The sequence below is a fragment of the Schistocerca piceifrons genome, chromosome 1 (genome assembly GCF_021461385.2).
Source record: "Schistocerca piceifrons isolate TAMUIC-IGC-003096 chromosome 1, iqSchPice1.1, whole genome shotgun sequence".
Lineage (NCBI taxonomy): Eukaryota > Metazoa > Arthropoda > Insecta > Orthoptera > Acrididae > Schistocerca > Schistocerca piceifrons.
The window spans coordinates 511,656,861-511,673,436 of record NC_060138.1 but is presented as its reverse complement, the minus strand read 5'-3'; the positions used below and the strand labels follow the sequence as shown (position 1 = coordinate 511,673,436).

The following is a 16,576-nucleotide window of genomic DNA, read 5'->3' as shown; positions in this document are numbered from 1 at the left end:
GCAAACCATATATACACTCCTGGAAATGGAAGAAAGAACACATTGACACCGGTGTGTCAGACCCACCATACTTGCTCCGGACACTGCGAGAGGGCTGTACAAGCAATGATCACACGCACGGCACAGCGGACACACCAGGAACCGCGGTGTTGGCCGTCGAATGGCGCTAGCTGCGCAGCATTTGTGCACCGCCGCCGTCAGTGTCAGCCAGTTTGCCGTGGCATACGGAGCTCCATCGCAGTCTTTAACACTGGTAGCATGCCGCGACAGCGTGGACGTGAACCGTATGTGCAGTTGACGGACTTTGAGCGAGGGCGTATAGTGGGCATGCGGGAGGCCGGGTGGACGTACCGCCGAATTGCTCAACACGTGGGGCGTGAGGTCTCCACAGTACATCGATGTTGTCGCCAGTGGTTGGCGGAAGGTGCACGTGCCCGTCGACCTGGGACCGGACCGCAGCGACGCACGGATGCACGCCAAGACCGTAGGATCCTACGCAGTGCCGTAGGGGACCGCACCGCCACTTCCCAGCAAATTAGGGACACTGTTGCTCCTGGGGTATCGGCGAGGACCATTCGCAACCGTCTCCATGAAGCTGGGCTACGGTCCCGCACACCGTTAGGCCGTCTTCCGCTCACGCCCCAACATCGTGCAGCCCGCCTCCAGTGGTGTCGCGACAGGCGTGAATGGAGGGACGAATGGAGACGTGTCGTCTTCAGCGATGAGAGTCGCTTCTGCCTTGGTGCCAATGATGGTCGTATGCGTGTTTGGCGCCGTGCAGGTGAGCGCCACAATCAGGACTGCATACGACCGAGGCACACAGGGCCAACACCCGGCATCATGGTGTGGGGAGCGATCTCCTACACTGGCCGTACACCACTGGTGATCGTCGAGGGGACACTGAATAGTGCACGGTGCATCCAAACCGTCATCGAACCCATCGTTCTACCATTCCTAGACCGGCAAGGGAACTTGCTGTTCCAACAGGACAATGCACGTCCGCATGTATCCCGTGCCACCCAACGTGCTCTAGACGGTGTAAGTCAACTACCCTGGCCAGCAAGATCTCCGGATCTGTCCCCCATTGAGCATGTTTGGGACTGGATGAAGCGTCGTCTCACGCGGTCTGCACGTCCAGCACGAACGCTGGTCCAACTGAGGCGCCAGGTGGAAATGGCATGGCAAGCCGTTCCACAGGACTACATCCAGCATCTCTACGATCGTCTCCATGGGAGAATAGCAGCCTGCATTGCTGCGAAAGGTGGATATACACTGTACTAGTGCCGACATTGTGCATGCTCTGTTGCCCGTGTCTATGTGCCTGTGGTTCTGTCAGTGAGATCATGTGATGTATCTGACCCCAGGAATGTGTCAATAAAGTTTCCCTTTCCTGGGACAATGAATTCACGGTGTTCTTATTTCAATTTCCAGGAGTGTATTTTATAAGCAAATGACGTTCCTTGAAGAAGTGCTGCAACAAAGGACGTAAGTGACAATTACCCCTTACTGTCTGTGGATTGCCGGCCGCGGTGGTCTAGTGGTTCAGGCGCTCAGTCCGGAACCGCACGACTGCTACGGTCGCAGGTTCGAATCCTGCCTCGGGCATGGATGTGTGTGATGCCCTTAGGTTAGTTAGGTTTAAGTAGTTCTAAGTTCTAGGGGACTGATGACCACAGATGTTAAGTCCCATAGTGCTCAGAGCCATTTGAACCATTTTCTGTGGATTATAAGGTCACTTGTTGAACATAGTAGCTGTTTCAGTAGGTTTAATATGAGAGGATACTGTTTTAAATTATAAAAAAGGTAATTTTTTCATTGAGAATGACGACAGAACAGAGAGCGCACTAGCACCAGAACCTCGAAGTGCAGAAAATATTTCAAGGCCAAAACCAAAAAAGCGGAAACAACGTTCGAGGACGAAATTGTGAGGGTCTTAAATGGGCATTTGGAACAACCTGCACGTCACGTGCCTGATGCGGATGAGATGTTCCTCATGTCGCAGCTTCCTGTTATTAGGAAGCTTAAAACGGAGGACAAATTAGATTTTCAAATGAAATTCCATCAACTTTCAAGGTCTTACACAATTCCGACGTCTTCACCTTCACCAACTGGCAGCGCAATTAATCAGTCTTTTGTACGTCACTACGAAAGCTATTCGTCACAGTCCACAGAAGAAAGAGAGTCCACAGAAGAAAGAGAAGATGCTTTTGTGACACTTTTTGACTTGTAATTAAAAACTATGTCAGGTCTTTCAGATCTATATTTTTTTTCCTTGGCATAAACATTTTAAATTAATATTAATGTCTAAACAGAGAGAGAATTAAAAAATAAAACGTACCTTAAGGTTACTGCGAGTTTTTCTTCTGCACTGATACATTCCCTCATGTTCGTGTTCCATTTAGAATATTTCTCTCCAATATTATTCAGAAGCATTTCAAATGAGTTAACTGACATCCTGTAGTATTCAAAGAACTTGTCTGGATTTGCCTTCAGTTTGTTGTGTAAAAGCACGAACTTTCCTTTAGTTGATCTGTCGCTTAATATGGGATGAATCCAGTACTTTCTTTTTTCCCCTGCCGTCGTTTCCGACGCCTATGTACAACTAACGCAGCACATACTGCACGAACCGCGTTCTTGTTTAACGTATTTCCGCTCATAGTTGATACTAAACTGTGCACAGCAGATGTCACAGCTTGTACCAAAGCACTACTGGCGTTTCGCTGGACTTCACGCCGCGTGAGAGAAGCGGCCATGTGGCCGCGCGTGTTGCGTGAATTCTGGCAGAAACGCACGTGGAAAAATGCTCGTGTGGCCGTAGCCTAACGGCTGTACGATACGTGAATGCCATCCTCCGACCGATAGTGCAACCATTTCGGCAGCATATTGGCGAGGCATTCGTCTTCATGTACGACACTCCATTGTACAGATCTTGTGAATGACTTCCTTCAGGACAACGAAATCGCTCGACTAGAGTGGCCAGCATGTTCTGCAGACATGAACCCTATCGAACATGCCTGGGATAGACTGGAAAGGGCTGTTTATGGACGACGTGACCCACCAACCACTCTGTGGGATCTACGCCGAATCCCCGTTGAGGAGTGGGACAATATGGATCAACAGTGCCTTAATGAACTTGTGGATAGTATGCCACGACGAATACAGGCATGCTTCGGTGCAAGAAGACGTGCTACTGGGTGTTAGAGGTACCGGTGTGTACAGCAATCTTGACCACCACCATTGAAGGTCTCGCTGTATGGTGGTACAGCATGCAATGTGTGGTTTTCATGAGCAATAAAAAGGGCGGAAATGATGTTTATGTTGGTCTCTATTCCAATTTTCTGTACAGGTTCCGGAACTCTCGGAACCGTGGTGATGCAAAACTTTTTTTTTTTTATGTATCTACATTGCTGTAATGTATTGTAACAGGCGGAAAGACCTACTAGTGTTTGACTGTACCATTAGCGGTCTATCATTCAAACAATAATTACAGTAAAATAGGTGGGATTCTCCGATTGAAACGACGTAGAGCGGAATGGTTTCATAAAACAAGTTCTAGTAAAAACAGGTGCGGACCGAGATTTACCGGAAGACATTTACGGAAATGTAGCTCACTGACGCAGAAACTGGCTTATAAAACACTTTTTGTGGTCTATTTTTGTGTATTACTTTCCGCTCTGGGTACTTTATACCAGAAGAAAAGATTGCGAAGATCAATATAAAAGCAACAAGTTTCGCCACGAGTTTCTCTAGCTCAAACTTGGGCGGCAGAAGCCATAGGAGAAGCGTTGTGCATCACGGAGAATTTTACTGCTAAAATTCCAATAGCCAAGTTTCAAGCTCATACACGTGCTTAACGAAAGTCGTTCTTTCAACGCACCATTCGCGAATTTAAAAGAAAAGGTAGGAAATGATTGTCGTACCACACATCGCTTGTGTATGTATTATTTTCAGTGGGTGCATTGAATTTAATATTACCTCTACATGAGAACTGGTGTGTTCTGATAGGCGAGTCGTAATGCTAAAGTTGAACACACTGAATGTTTGTATTATCAAGTAATGCTGCTTTCAAACAATCCACAACTTAGCAGGGAGCTTCCTGTCAACTCAGCTGCAGCTACGGCGTATGTCTTCCGGCAAATATGGTAGTCAGCGCTTCCATTGTTCGTTCGGCGTGATGTGTCCAGTTCTTTCACCTTTCATCATTGCGAACGTTCACCACCTGACGCCCCTGATTCATTTTACCCTTTTTGTTCCCAATATGGCCGGTTAAGTTTTAATGCTACTACCCTATCAGGTAAGAGCATGAAGCCCTACCGATTATCCCCGAGCCGTGCTGCGCGTAATAACAGAGCCTCTGTCCCCTACGTAACGTGGTATGACAAGAGGCTCCCCACACGCAGACGGTATCATGAGATATACATCGCGTGTGTTTAGGAAGGTTGCGAGGACTGGTCTATAGGCCTTTAAACCGCTCTCATGTAAAATGTTTTGTGTATTAATTTATTTTAGTTATGGTAATGAACTTGGTTTCTTGTCGGTTTTTCTTGTGGTTTCGATGACTTGACATTACAGTATTGCAGCGTCCCGACATCGAGCGCCCTATGAAACGTGGTAAATACAGGTACACTGCTGTGTGGCTGTATGCCACTAGCTTGTGTCACTTGCTTTATCTGTTACGTTAGACATTTCCCAGTCACACACTTCGTCCTAACAACATGAGTCGAATTAATATGTTCAATTACATTTGCACGTCATACAACGGTAATACTGAAGTGAAATTAAACAATGAGAAACAGTGAGCGCTAAGTAAAAAATGTGCCAATCGACAGGTAATAGGCAAATAATCGATCATCCACATTCTGGCACTCAGTAACTTTCGCGCTTCCTATAAGGTCTTACGTCGTCTCGAAGTCGGAATCTATTCTGTTTTTCTTTTCGGTGACAGCAACTAAGTTCGAGGGGGAGTTGGAAAATAAGTTTCCCCTGAGGACTGTGGTCAGAGGTGTGTGTGAAAGGAAAAAAAGAGAATGAGACATTAAAGCTAAGTCATATCTTTATTTTTCTACATAATTTCCATGTACATTGAGACATTTGTCATACCGCTTTTTAAGCTTCAAAAAGCCTTCCAGGAAAAAATCAGGTCGTTGCATATGGAAGAAGCGTTGAACGGCTTGTTTGACGTCAGCATTGCTGCCAAAGCACCTTCCGCCGAGAGTCTTCTTCAAAGCAGGAAACAGATGGAAGTCACTTGGTATGAGATCCGGACTCTAAGGCGGATGGTGTAGGAGCTCCCAACTAAGAGTTGCAATATGGTTTTGCGTTGCCGTCGCCGTGTGTGGTCTCGCATTGTCATCCAACAGCAGATCGCCAGATCTGAGATGGCCAAGCCGCTTTTTCCGAATCACCTCTTTCAGTTTCGACAGAGTGGCGCAGTAGGGCGCAGCATTGATGGTTGTATCCTCCACAAAGTCCAGCGGCAAATCTCCTTTGGCGTCCCAGAAAACGGTGAGTAGCACTTTACCCGATGCGGCCTTCGATTCAGGCGTGTAGTGGTGGACCCACGTTTCGTCCCCCGTAACAATCTGACACAGAAGATCATTGTCAGATTCATGGTAACGCACGAGCTGTTCCAGGCTGAACGCCATGCGTTGTTCCATGTGTGTCGGGGACAGTTGGCGGGGCACCAATCGTGCTGACACCTTCCTGAATCGAAGAATGTCGTGGATGATCTTGTGAGCTCACTCGTCCGATTCCAAGTTCTGCCGCTACTCCATCGATGGTGATACGCCGGTTCACTTTAATCATGTCATCCACCTTCCTGACATTTGCATCTGTAGTGGCCGCGCGCGTCCGTCCAGGTCTCCGTATGTCCTGCACTTGCTGACGTCTATCGCTGAAGTGCTGTTACCATCACCGCACCATTTGTCTCGACATCACACCTGACCCACACACCTCAACAAGCAGGTTTGAATTTCTGCGCCTCATACTCCACGTGCCCATTCATAGCGGATAACAGCTCTCACTTCCGCCTTTGACCACCACTCCAAAACGCACCTTCTCTCCATAACTCCAGGAAAAGACTGAGCGGCTGGCCTCCGCTTTGCGCAGGCACTGCGACAGCGCCCTCTGCTTGATCGCGGTCGATCTCTACCCGATGGTGTATCGGTGTCTTGCACGTGCGCGTTCACCTGCCTTGTCGTCTTTCGCCCACATCACACAACTCTGCCCACAGTCGACAGGGGAAACTTATTTTCCAACTCCCCTCGTAACACCATTTAGATGTAATGTACGAGGTGCCTTCAATAAGTAATGCAACATTTTTTTCTGAAAGCAGGTTGGTTTCATTCAGGATTCCATTTGCACCATGTTATTCTCCACTCTTTTGGCTACAAACGCCTGTTTTTCAACATAATCTCCGTTCATTGCGACCGTCTTGCGCCACCTTTCTGGGAGGGCCAGTATGCCCGCAAGATATCACTCTACTGGTCGACGACGGAGCCAACGTCTTGCTGCATCAAGAACCTCTCAATCATCCAGGCACTGCTTCCCGCGAAGTGCATCATTCATTGGGCCAAACAGATGGAAGTCAGAACGTGCGAGGTCAGGGCTGTAGGGAGGATGAGAAACAGCAGTTCAATGAAGTTTAGTGAGCTGCTCTCTGCTGCCCAGATTGGAGCGAGGCCTTTCATTGTCGTGGAGAAGCGGTCGCTTCTGAAGACCTTTCTTCTATTTCCTGAGGATATCACAATACACTTCAGAGTTAATCGATGCACCTTGAGGAAGGAAATCAAACAGAATAACGCCTTCAGAGTTCCAGTCGACATTCGCCATAACTTGAGGGTATGGCTTTGAACTTTTTCTTCGAAGAAGAGGTGAGAGGTGCCACACCATGGATTGCCGTTTTGTTTCTGGTTCGAAATAATTAATCCATGTTTCATTGCCTGTGCCGATTTTCCACAACAATTGTCACTCTCAGCCTCGTAAAGCGCAAGCAATTCCGCGCAGATTGTGCTTAGCCGCTCTTAATGGTCTTCTGTTAGACGGCGAGTAATCCAGCGGGCGTACAGTTTAAGAGTATCCCAACTGGTGGACGAGTGTGTCAGCAGTACTACCGGAGACATTCAGTTGGGCAGCAAGGTGTTGGATTGTGACCCGATGACCACCTCGAAATCAGTGACCGCATGTTCCAACACTGCAGGAGTCAACAGCTGGGTGCGGCTGACTGGGATGTGGGAGATCGGACAAGTTTGCGTGACCTTGTTGCGATGGTGACAAGACAACTCGCCCAATGACTGGCTGTGCTTTTGTCCACTGCCAGGTCTCCGTAGACATTCTGCAAATGTATATGAATATCTGCAATGCTCCAGTTTTCCGCCGAAAAAAACTCAATGACTGCCGTCTGCTTGGAACGCCCCTCCGTTACTGACGCAGTTTTGAGATCTACATATAGCGCCATAACCTGTCGGAACTTCATGGAACCTTAGGAGCTGAAGCGGTAATATTCCATGACATCCCACAACAAATTCTGCATTTTTATTGGACGAGAAAGAAAGTGTTGCGTTACTTATTTAACGCCCCTGGTATCTTGGACTATTAAGTTACTGATGCCTAAAACAATTTTGTCCCCTTGTTTGACAGCATAGATAAGCAATAAGCTCACAGGACAAATTAGTCGCTTTAGAGCATTATAGGTGGTATAAAGTTGGTACCAGCCAATGATATCTCTCCACCTCTGACGAAAGCTTCGGCAGTGAAATAATGTCGATGTCTCAGTCACATACACTCCTGGAAATGGAAAAAAGAACACATTGACACCGGTGTGTCAGACCCACCATACTTGCTCCGGACACTGCGAGAGGGCTGTACAAGCAATGATCACACGCACGGCACAGCGGACACACCAGGAACCGCGGTGTTGGCCGTCGAATGGCGCTAGCTGCGCAGCATTTGTGCACCGCCGCCGTCAGTGTCAGCCAGTTTGCCGTGGCATACGGAGCTCCATCGCAGTCTTTAACACTGGTAGCATGCCGCGACAGCGTGGACGTGAACCGTATGTGCAGTTGACGGACTTTGAGCGAGGGCGTATAGTGGGCATGCGGGAGGCCGGGTGGACGTACCGCCGAATTGCTCAACACGTGGGGCGTGAGGTCTCCACAGTACATCGATGTTGTCGCCAGTGGTTGGCGGAAGGTGCACGTGCCCGTCGACCTGGGACCGGACCGCAGCGACGCACGGATGCACGCCAAGACCGTAGGATCCTACGCAGTGCCGTAGGGGACCGCACCGCCACTTCCCAGCAAATTAGGGACACTGTTGCTCCTGGGGTATCGGCGAGGACCATTCGCAACCGCCTCCATGAAGCTGGGCTACGGTCCCGCACACCGTTAGGCCGTCTTCCGCTCACGCCCCAACATCGTGCAGCCCGCCTCCAGTGGTGTCGCGACAGGCGTGAATGGAGGGACGAATGGAGACGTGTCGTCTTCAGCGATGAGAGTCGCTTCTGCCTTGGTGCCAATGATGGTCGTATGCGTGTTTGGCGCCGTGCAGGTGAGCGCCACAATCAGGACTGCATACGACCGAGGCACACACGGCCAACACCCGGCATCATGGTGTGGGGAGCGATCTCCTACACTGGCCGTACACCACTGGTGATCGTCGAGGGGACACTGAATAGTGCACGGTACATCCAAACAGTCATCGAACCCATCGTTCTACCATTCCTAGACCGGCAAGGGAACTTGCTGTTCCAACAGGACAATGCACGTCCGCATGTATCCCGTGCCACCCAACGTGCTCTAGACGGTGTAAGTCAACTACCCTGGCCAGCAAGATCTCCGGATCTGCCCCCCATTGAGCATGTTTGGGACTGGATGAAGCGTCGTCTCACGCGGTCTGCACGTCCAGCACGAACGCTGGTCCAACTGAGGCGCCAGGTGGAAATGGCATGGCAAGCCGTTCCACAGGACTACATCCAGCATCTCTACGATCGTCTCCATGGGAGAATAGCAGCCTGCATTGCTGCGAAAGGTGGATATACACTGTACTAGTGCCGACATTGTACATGCTCTGTTGCCTGTGTCTATGTGCCTGTGGTTCTGTCAGTGTGATCATGTGATGTATCTGACCCCAGGAATGTGTCAATAAAGTTTCCCTTTCCTGGGACAATGAATTCACGGTGTTCTTATTTCAATTTCCAGGAGTGTATATGGAATCAGCGTAGTTAGATGAGTCGACATGACAGAATGGCAGGAAGGAGCTATCGTGTTTTAACTTGCCCATGACCGATGTGTTCATGGAACAACAGGGACTGTCTAACTTGTCTACAAGGAATGATGTACAACTCGCAGGCAAGTCACGTGGCGTAAGAACAGCGGCCATTAAAAGATCCTAACCGAGAAGAACCGGAGAGGAATGTCCAGGACAGACTATTTCAAACCCGACTGGAATTGTTGTTGTCACTGAATGCAGATCAATCTCGGACAGTTTCCGAACGAATATTGTGAAGCCGATATTCATATCGGGTACCTCGCAAACGGTCATAACTCACATCGTCACATAAAGCCGTACAGCACAGAAACTGAACAGTAACTGGCTGCAAGCGTGTAGCGTGTTTGGACGAGTCGCAACTTCCTTCTTTCCAAATGATGAAAGGCGTCGAGAGCACTTACAGGCCAGTAAAGCGTTTAACCCGCTGTGTGTGGGAAGCGTGGTTGAAGTCTGAGGTGATTCTGCGATGTTTATGGGGTGTTTCTCGTACCATGGCTTGTTCCCATTTATTTATACTGGGGTGAATGTTTCAGCAGTGCTTGTGACCAAGCGTTACTTTTTCTTGTACATCTTCATAATGAGTATGCTTCCAAGATGAAAACAGCTGAATTTTTTAGACTGTGTCGGAAAAGGTAGAAAATTTTAGTGAAGGGGTGGAAAAAAACCGCAAAGGAGTCCCAACGGGTTTCAATTTTGGGTCCACTCCTATTCCTTATACATTGAATGACCTTCCATTTAAGATTCAACAAGTAAAACTGGTATCTTTTCCAGGCGATATTAGTGTGATAATAAATCTCATTAGAGAGAAAGCAACAAAATAGATGGTAAGTGACATTTTCCAAAGAGTTATTACGTAGTTCTCTCAAAATGGACACTCTAAATTTTGGAAAAAAAACTACATTCAATTCTGTACAACAAGTACTCTTACCAAAAATTGATGCCTCACATGAGCAGGAATCAGTCTGGAGGGTAGGATGCTCCAAATGTTTGGCAGTACACATTGCTGAAAACTTTTACTGGAAGAAGTAAACAGGGTGTGTCACAAAGAATCATCCAATTTGACACGTCTATATTTCTTAAACTAATGAACATATACAATGAAATTTTCATTCTGATGGACAGGAAACTCAAAAAGTTTCTTTTCATTCCTTTTCACAGGTGTTCAATATGCCCCCTTGAGATGCACTGCATAAGTCAATGCGATATTCAAATTGTTCCCAAACTACAGCGAGCATGTCTTGAGTTACAGTTCCACAGCTGCTGTCACGCTATGTCTCAGTTCATTCATTGTTGTTGCTAACGGTGGCACATAAAGTCTTTTATAAATCCCCACAAGACATAATCACATACAGTCAAGACCTTGGAGGCCAGTAATGTAAGGCTTAAAAAAGAATCATTTGGTCCAGTTCGACCGGTCCATCGTTAAGTAACCCTTTGATTTAAAAATTCCCGCACTTCCAGATGCAGTCGCCAGCAGTGGGAAAAGAAAAATTCTCAAGCATATCGAGATATGTGCTTCCTGTAACAGTATTCTTGGCCAAGGAAAATGGACCATACACCTTTCCCTGTGAAACTGCACAAAACACATTAAATTTGGAAGAGTCCCTCTCATATTGCACAACTTCATGTGATTGTTCCGTACCCCATATTTTCACATTATGGTGGTTCACCTTCCCATTTAAATGGAATGTTGCATCGCCTCGAAACACTAAGCATGGAAGAAAGCTGTCATCCTCCATCTTGCCAAGAATGAAATTACATATCTCCACACGTTGTTCTTCGTCACCTTCGCGAAGAGGTTGTAGTAGCTGAGTTCTGTATGGTTTAATGTGTAAACGTCGACGCAACACACGGCAGACAGACTCGGGGGCATATTGAGCTGTTGAGTTGCACTGCGAACGGATTTCAGCGGAATTCTTGTGAACCTATGGCGGATGCGTTCGACGTCTGTGTGAGACACTCGGGGACGGCCTGGCGATTTGCCTGTACGGAAACAACTTCTAGCTCGGAATTGTTCGTGCCATCGTGTAATGCTCCGTGCTGCAGGAGGATCCACACCATACCTAGTATGAAAGTCATGCTGAACAGTTATTACTGACCTTCACTGCGCAAAACGTAGAACACAAAACGCTTTCTGTTGTTCCGACACCATTTTTACCAGAACTGACGTGGATGCACACTGCTGCTACCTAGTGGGAACAGTGTAAAACTCGAGAGTACATAAACATTGTACGTTATGCACTCCTTACCCTCGCATATCTTTCTTCCCAACCAAACCTTCCTGTTTTCGCAGTATTCTTAGCTGATACAGTCTCCTTTTCCAATAGTAGGCCTACGTACTTCTAGCACATATCTCAAACGACATAATAGTTACAACATTTTTAAATCTGGTGATTCTTTTTGATACACCCTGTATTACTGAGCATTTCTAGCAATTAAATTCAGCTACTTTTGCGCTTCATATAATTGCTAATCCTGGAAACAAACTTATCAATCTCCTGACATATCTTGTAAATTATCACTCAATAATGTTGCACGGAATAGTTTTCTGTGGTAACTCATCACTTAGAAAGAATCAATTGACTGAAAAAAAGCGAGCAATAAGAATAACTAACAGTTGTGTTCACAGTGATGGAAGCATATCTTTAGCACACAGGCATCCGAACGTATCTTACCTGGTCTGGCCCGCTAAATCATTCGACCTTAATGCTACAGAAAATGTTTGAGACTATTTGGATCAGCGCGTGAAACTTACCAACCAACATCACCACTATTCCTGAGTTCTGCGAGATTTAACGTTCAATGAGAGGCGTCAGTTGGATACTTCAAGATACTTATGAAATCTCTTCTTCGTCGAATTGAGGGCTTTATCAAGGGTAATTTCTGTGTTACACGATATTAGTATGACGGCACCTGGGGATAATTAATTTTTCTCTTCTGTGTGCTAATAAACACACTCGAATTACTTGAACAAGTCTGTACACCAACGCAGTAATTAGTTACGGCTCTTTACGCTGGAATTTAGTTAATCGTTATTATTTAAATATGTTTCACCTCTGAAAACATTTAAAATATGTGTTGTTATTTAACTTGATCTGATTATGGTCATCAAGTCCTCTCTTAAAACAGACCAGGTTTCGCACATACATTACCTTTTTTACATCATAGTTTTCTAAGAAATAACTATTTTAATATCACAAGCAGTACTCAAATGATTGGAGTGTCTGAAGTGGCAATGTGAATAAGTAGTACTGACTATAAGATTAAACAGTTAATACTGCCAGTACTTGTGCTGCTGCATCTGTTGCCAATAATAATAATAATAATAATAATGACAGTAATAACAATAATGATAGTGGCAGACATAGAAAGGGTTTATAGGTGCACAAGATAGATGTTCTCTGATATAGCGAGGTCTGGGGATAGGAAATTTAAGGAGACTGTATCAGCTAAGAATACTGCGAAAACAGGAAGGTTTGGTTGGGAAGAAAGATATACGAGGGTAAGGAGTGCATAACGTACAATGTTTATGTTACTGTTGTACTGAAAGAGAACTGACAGGATGAAAGCAGGCGGTAGACCCGTAGCCTACTATCGAATAGCACGAGCCTTCGTCCCTATGCGACAAACGGATCACCACAAAATTTTTTTAAATACCTTCACTCTGTAAGGCGCTACAGAGAAGTTTGAAATTTAAGCCAGAACAACAAGGCTAGGTCTTTGCGTCACTGTATCCCTTCTCCTTGCCGGCAGTAGGATTTCTTCCACCACCAGGTTTCGAACCGGCTACCCCGGCTCACGCTCTGCGGCAGAAGCGTGCATTGACGGCCTCTGCCATGGATGCGGGGCCATAATGATTGACAGTGAGAGACTGGTTATTAGTATTAATGCTATACTTAACGCCTTCCAGTTGTTTCTGAATTTTTTTCTTCGTTGCAATCAAGTTTCTTTTTAATGTAGATAAGATGCTGAGTTCGTGTCAATTTACATCGAAGAACATAACGAGTTTGTCTTTCTTATCTGATCTTCGATTCAGCATGAAGACGTTGCTATTGCTTCTATGGTTTGTGCCACCATTTTGAAGTAATTTTTAATTAAAATACTTAATCTGACCATTACTGCAGATGTTGAAGAATACAGAATGAGAATTTAAAATCAAAATATGAAGTGTAGAACGATTTTCTTTCGACGAGAGGCGGGAATTTAAGCTACCCACATATTTTTCGACCGTTCCGCAAACAGCAAGAGCTCTTACGTTGGTATTCCTTGCACTGGAAACAAAATCCAGAAAATGTCTCACGACACCATACATTTACGATGAATACTATATTAAAGTTTGCTGTTGCACAATCTTATATGACGGACTTTTGTACTTCGCGGAGGAAATTGTAAATAATAGCTTTATTTTGAGATTAAGTAATTATTTAGTTTGGTTATGTTCTACATTTTATGTATACGAGTCAGAATTTCAAGATTGCAAGTCAGTGTATCTGGGGATGACAGACTAGATACAAAGAACGCAGAGAAACTGGGATCTTTGACAACAACCATTCTACCTTTGCTGAACATATGATAAAGCATGGGCACTAACCATGTAACATGGAACAGCATATGAAAATTATTAGAATAATCGATTACAACAGGAAACACTTAACACCTCATACAAAGATTCCCTGCAATGAACAAGACGTAGTAAATGACCAAATCATTATAGATAACAACTTACTGAACATTTTAGCCACTCAACCAATAACAAACAGAGATCTAGAATATAAGCAGACTAAATAATAACTTAATCTTAAAAAATGGATCGTAAGTAGAACCAAATAGTGATGTAACCTTACGAAACTCGCGCTTCAAAAAGTTGTCACTTACCCAACTATAAGAGAATAATAAGAAACTGAAATATATAAGGGACAGTCAAATGAAAACCAAACACCACCACAACGGAAACATGGCATGGTTCCATTGAAAAGTAATCATCACACGCGTTACGATATTTGTTCCGTTGGGAGAGGAGGACGATCCATTCCCGTTTCCCAGAACACTGTCATGCGCTGATGGATCCACAACCGCATCCATTCTTGCACTTCACGGCAGACTGAAACCAATGTCCACGCATGTCTTTTTTCAGGTCACCAAAGATGTGAAAATCACACCGTGAAGGATCCGGGCCGTACGGAGGACGCTGCGGTGTTTCCCTGCCAAATAGCTGAAGCGTCCCCGTCGTCCGATTGACAGTGTGGGGACGGGCGTTATCGTGCAACTGGATGAGCCCATCCGACAGCATTTCTGGGCGTTTTGACTTTACGGCGCGTCGCAGCTTCTGCGAAGTGTCTTCATAGCGCTGCGTGATTACTTTTGAATGTAACCATTCCGTGGTCCCGTTGTGGTGGGTGTTCGGTTTTCATTTGACTGCTCCTCACAGTGAGATACTTAGCTGGAATCATTATATAATGCAGGTATTTTATACACAAAACAAATATGTATTACAGGCTACTGAAGAAGCTTCATCATTAAAAACAAGCGAAACACATATGGCAAAAGAGAAACAGGCTTTCATTTAGTTGCAGAGACAGACCATATCTCCCAAGAATAAATAAGCAGCTAAGGAATGAAGAAACCTCACCTCTTTGAAGTTCCTTTGGCTATCCCGATGTGAAAAATCGTACAAAATCGAGATAACACTCTTATTAGCCGAAGTACTGTGTCGGGGTACGATGCAAGCGCTACGATGAAATCAATTTCTGAGGAACGACGCACGCTTTCCACCTGTTAGACATGAAATGCAAATTGAAGGATCAGTTGGATACTGTAAACCACTGCTATTAATTCACATTTAGTTCATTAACTGGAACGACGAAAGGTAGTTTATTATGAATTTGACCGCCACCACGAAAGTTTGTTCTTTATACAAAACTTTTATCATTGATGGTTGTATGTGCTACCGACGAGACGCATGCATCGTTGGTCTATATAGCTGGCCACCATCCCAAGTACAGGAAGGGAGAGCTGCGTTGAACAAGGATGAAAGAGACGGTTTATACAGCTCAGTCGTAATGTTAACACCTTAGGCCTTTCGAAACGAAGAAAGAATGCAAATACTCTACTTACTAATTGTGACGAATTTCGTTTCTAGTTACAAGATCATTTAGCAGCAAACATTCAACTATTTGAAAGAAAATGTAAGGGATATTTGCCACATTGTCAAAGTATTCTAGGATATGCATCAGATAAATTTTCGTTGTTCAAGATAGTGTTCTCCCCGTTTCCGTAAGAGCTTTCGAACGTAGCTAGCAGTGAAAGGTGTGCTGTTGAAAGGTTGATCGAAGCAAGCTCCTCACATATCATTTCCGTTACTCCTGTTCATATTACTTTTTTCGTAATCGACGAATCACACAATAGACTGTTGTTTGTGTTCTACAAACGTAGTTAAAGCCATTGGAAAACAGAAAAACTTGACATACCCTGTTTTACGACCTGCTAAAGCCTCGTGTATCACCATGAAGAACTGCCATTACGCCGGCCGTTGTAGACGAGCGGTTCTAGGCGCTTCAGTCTGGAACCGCGCGGCCGCTACGGTCGCAGGTTCGAATCCTGCCTCGGGCATGGATGTGTCTGATGTCCTTAGGTTAGTTAGGTTTAAGTAGTTCTAAGTTCTAGGGGACTGATGACCTCAGATGCTAAGTCTCATAGTGCTCACAGCCATTTGAACGATTTTTTGAATTGCCAGTGCCATTGTCTTCTTAGAGTGAGACGGTGAGTGAAAACGAATACTGTGACGAGCATGTAGAAATCAGACAGTGAAATACGCTTGCCAATTGGTGTCAAGAGGATTTTTATGCTCTGGGTCATGATGTGAAATTGTCGAACCAGCAGGCTGTTTTCAACCTTGAGGTTACATGGATCTAACCTTCTCCTTCGCATTACCATAGTGAATGTTTTTCGTGACAACTTTGCTTGTTTTTACGAATAGTTCTCGAAGAAAGGTGACATGAACATCGGATCCTAAGATTGCTGTGATTTGAGTTTAGCGTACATAGGTAGCGTCTGTTGACAGATTCCAGCGCTGCTAGTCTAAAGAGCTGTACGTCTCCACAACAAGAGTAAATTTTCTCTGATTAGATACCTCGTCTGTTTAGCTAGGAGGAGACATTAGAGAAATGGTTCAAATGGCTCTGAGCACTATGGGACTCAACTGCTGTGGTCATCAGTCCCTTAGAACTTAGAACTACTTAAACCTAACTAACCTAAGGACATCACACACATTCATGCCCGAGGCAGGATTCGAACCTGCGACCGTAGCGGT

The 16,576-nt window shown here is 45.5% G+C and overlaps 1 protein-coding gene across 1 annotated transcript in view; it reads left to right on the top strand.

The window, feature by feature from the left end:
- Positions 1-16,576, top strand: part of LOC124783406 (ankyrin repeat domain-containing protein 29-like) — a 610,650-nt gene that overhangs the window by 553,059 nt on the left and 41,015 nt on the right. The window lies entirely within an intron of this gene.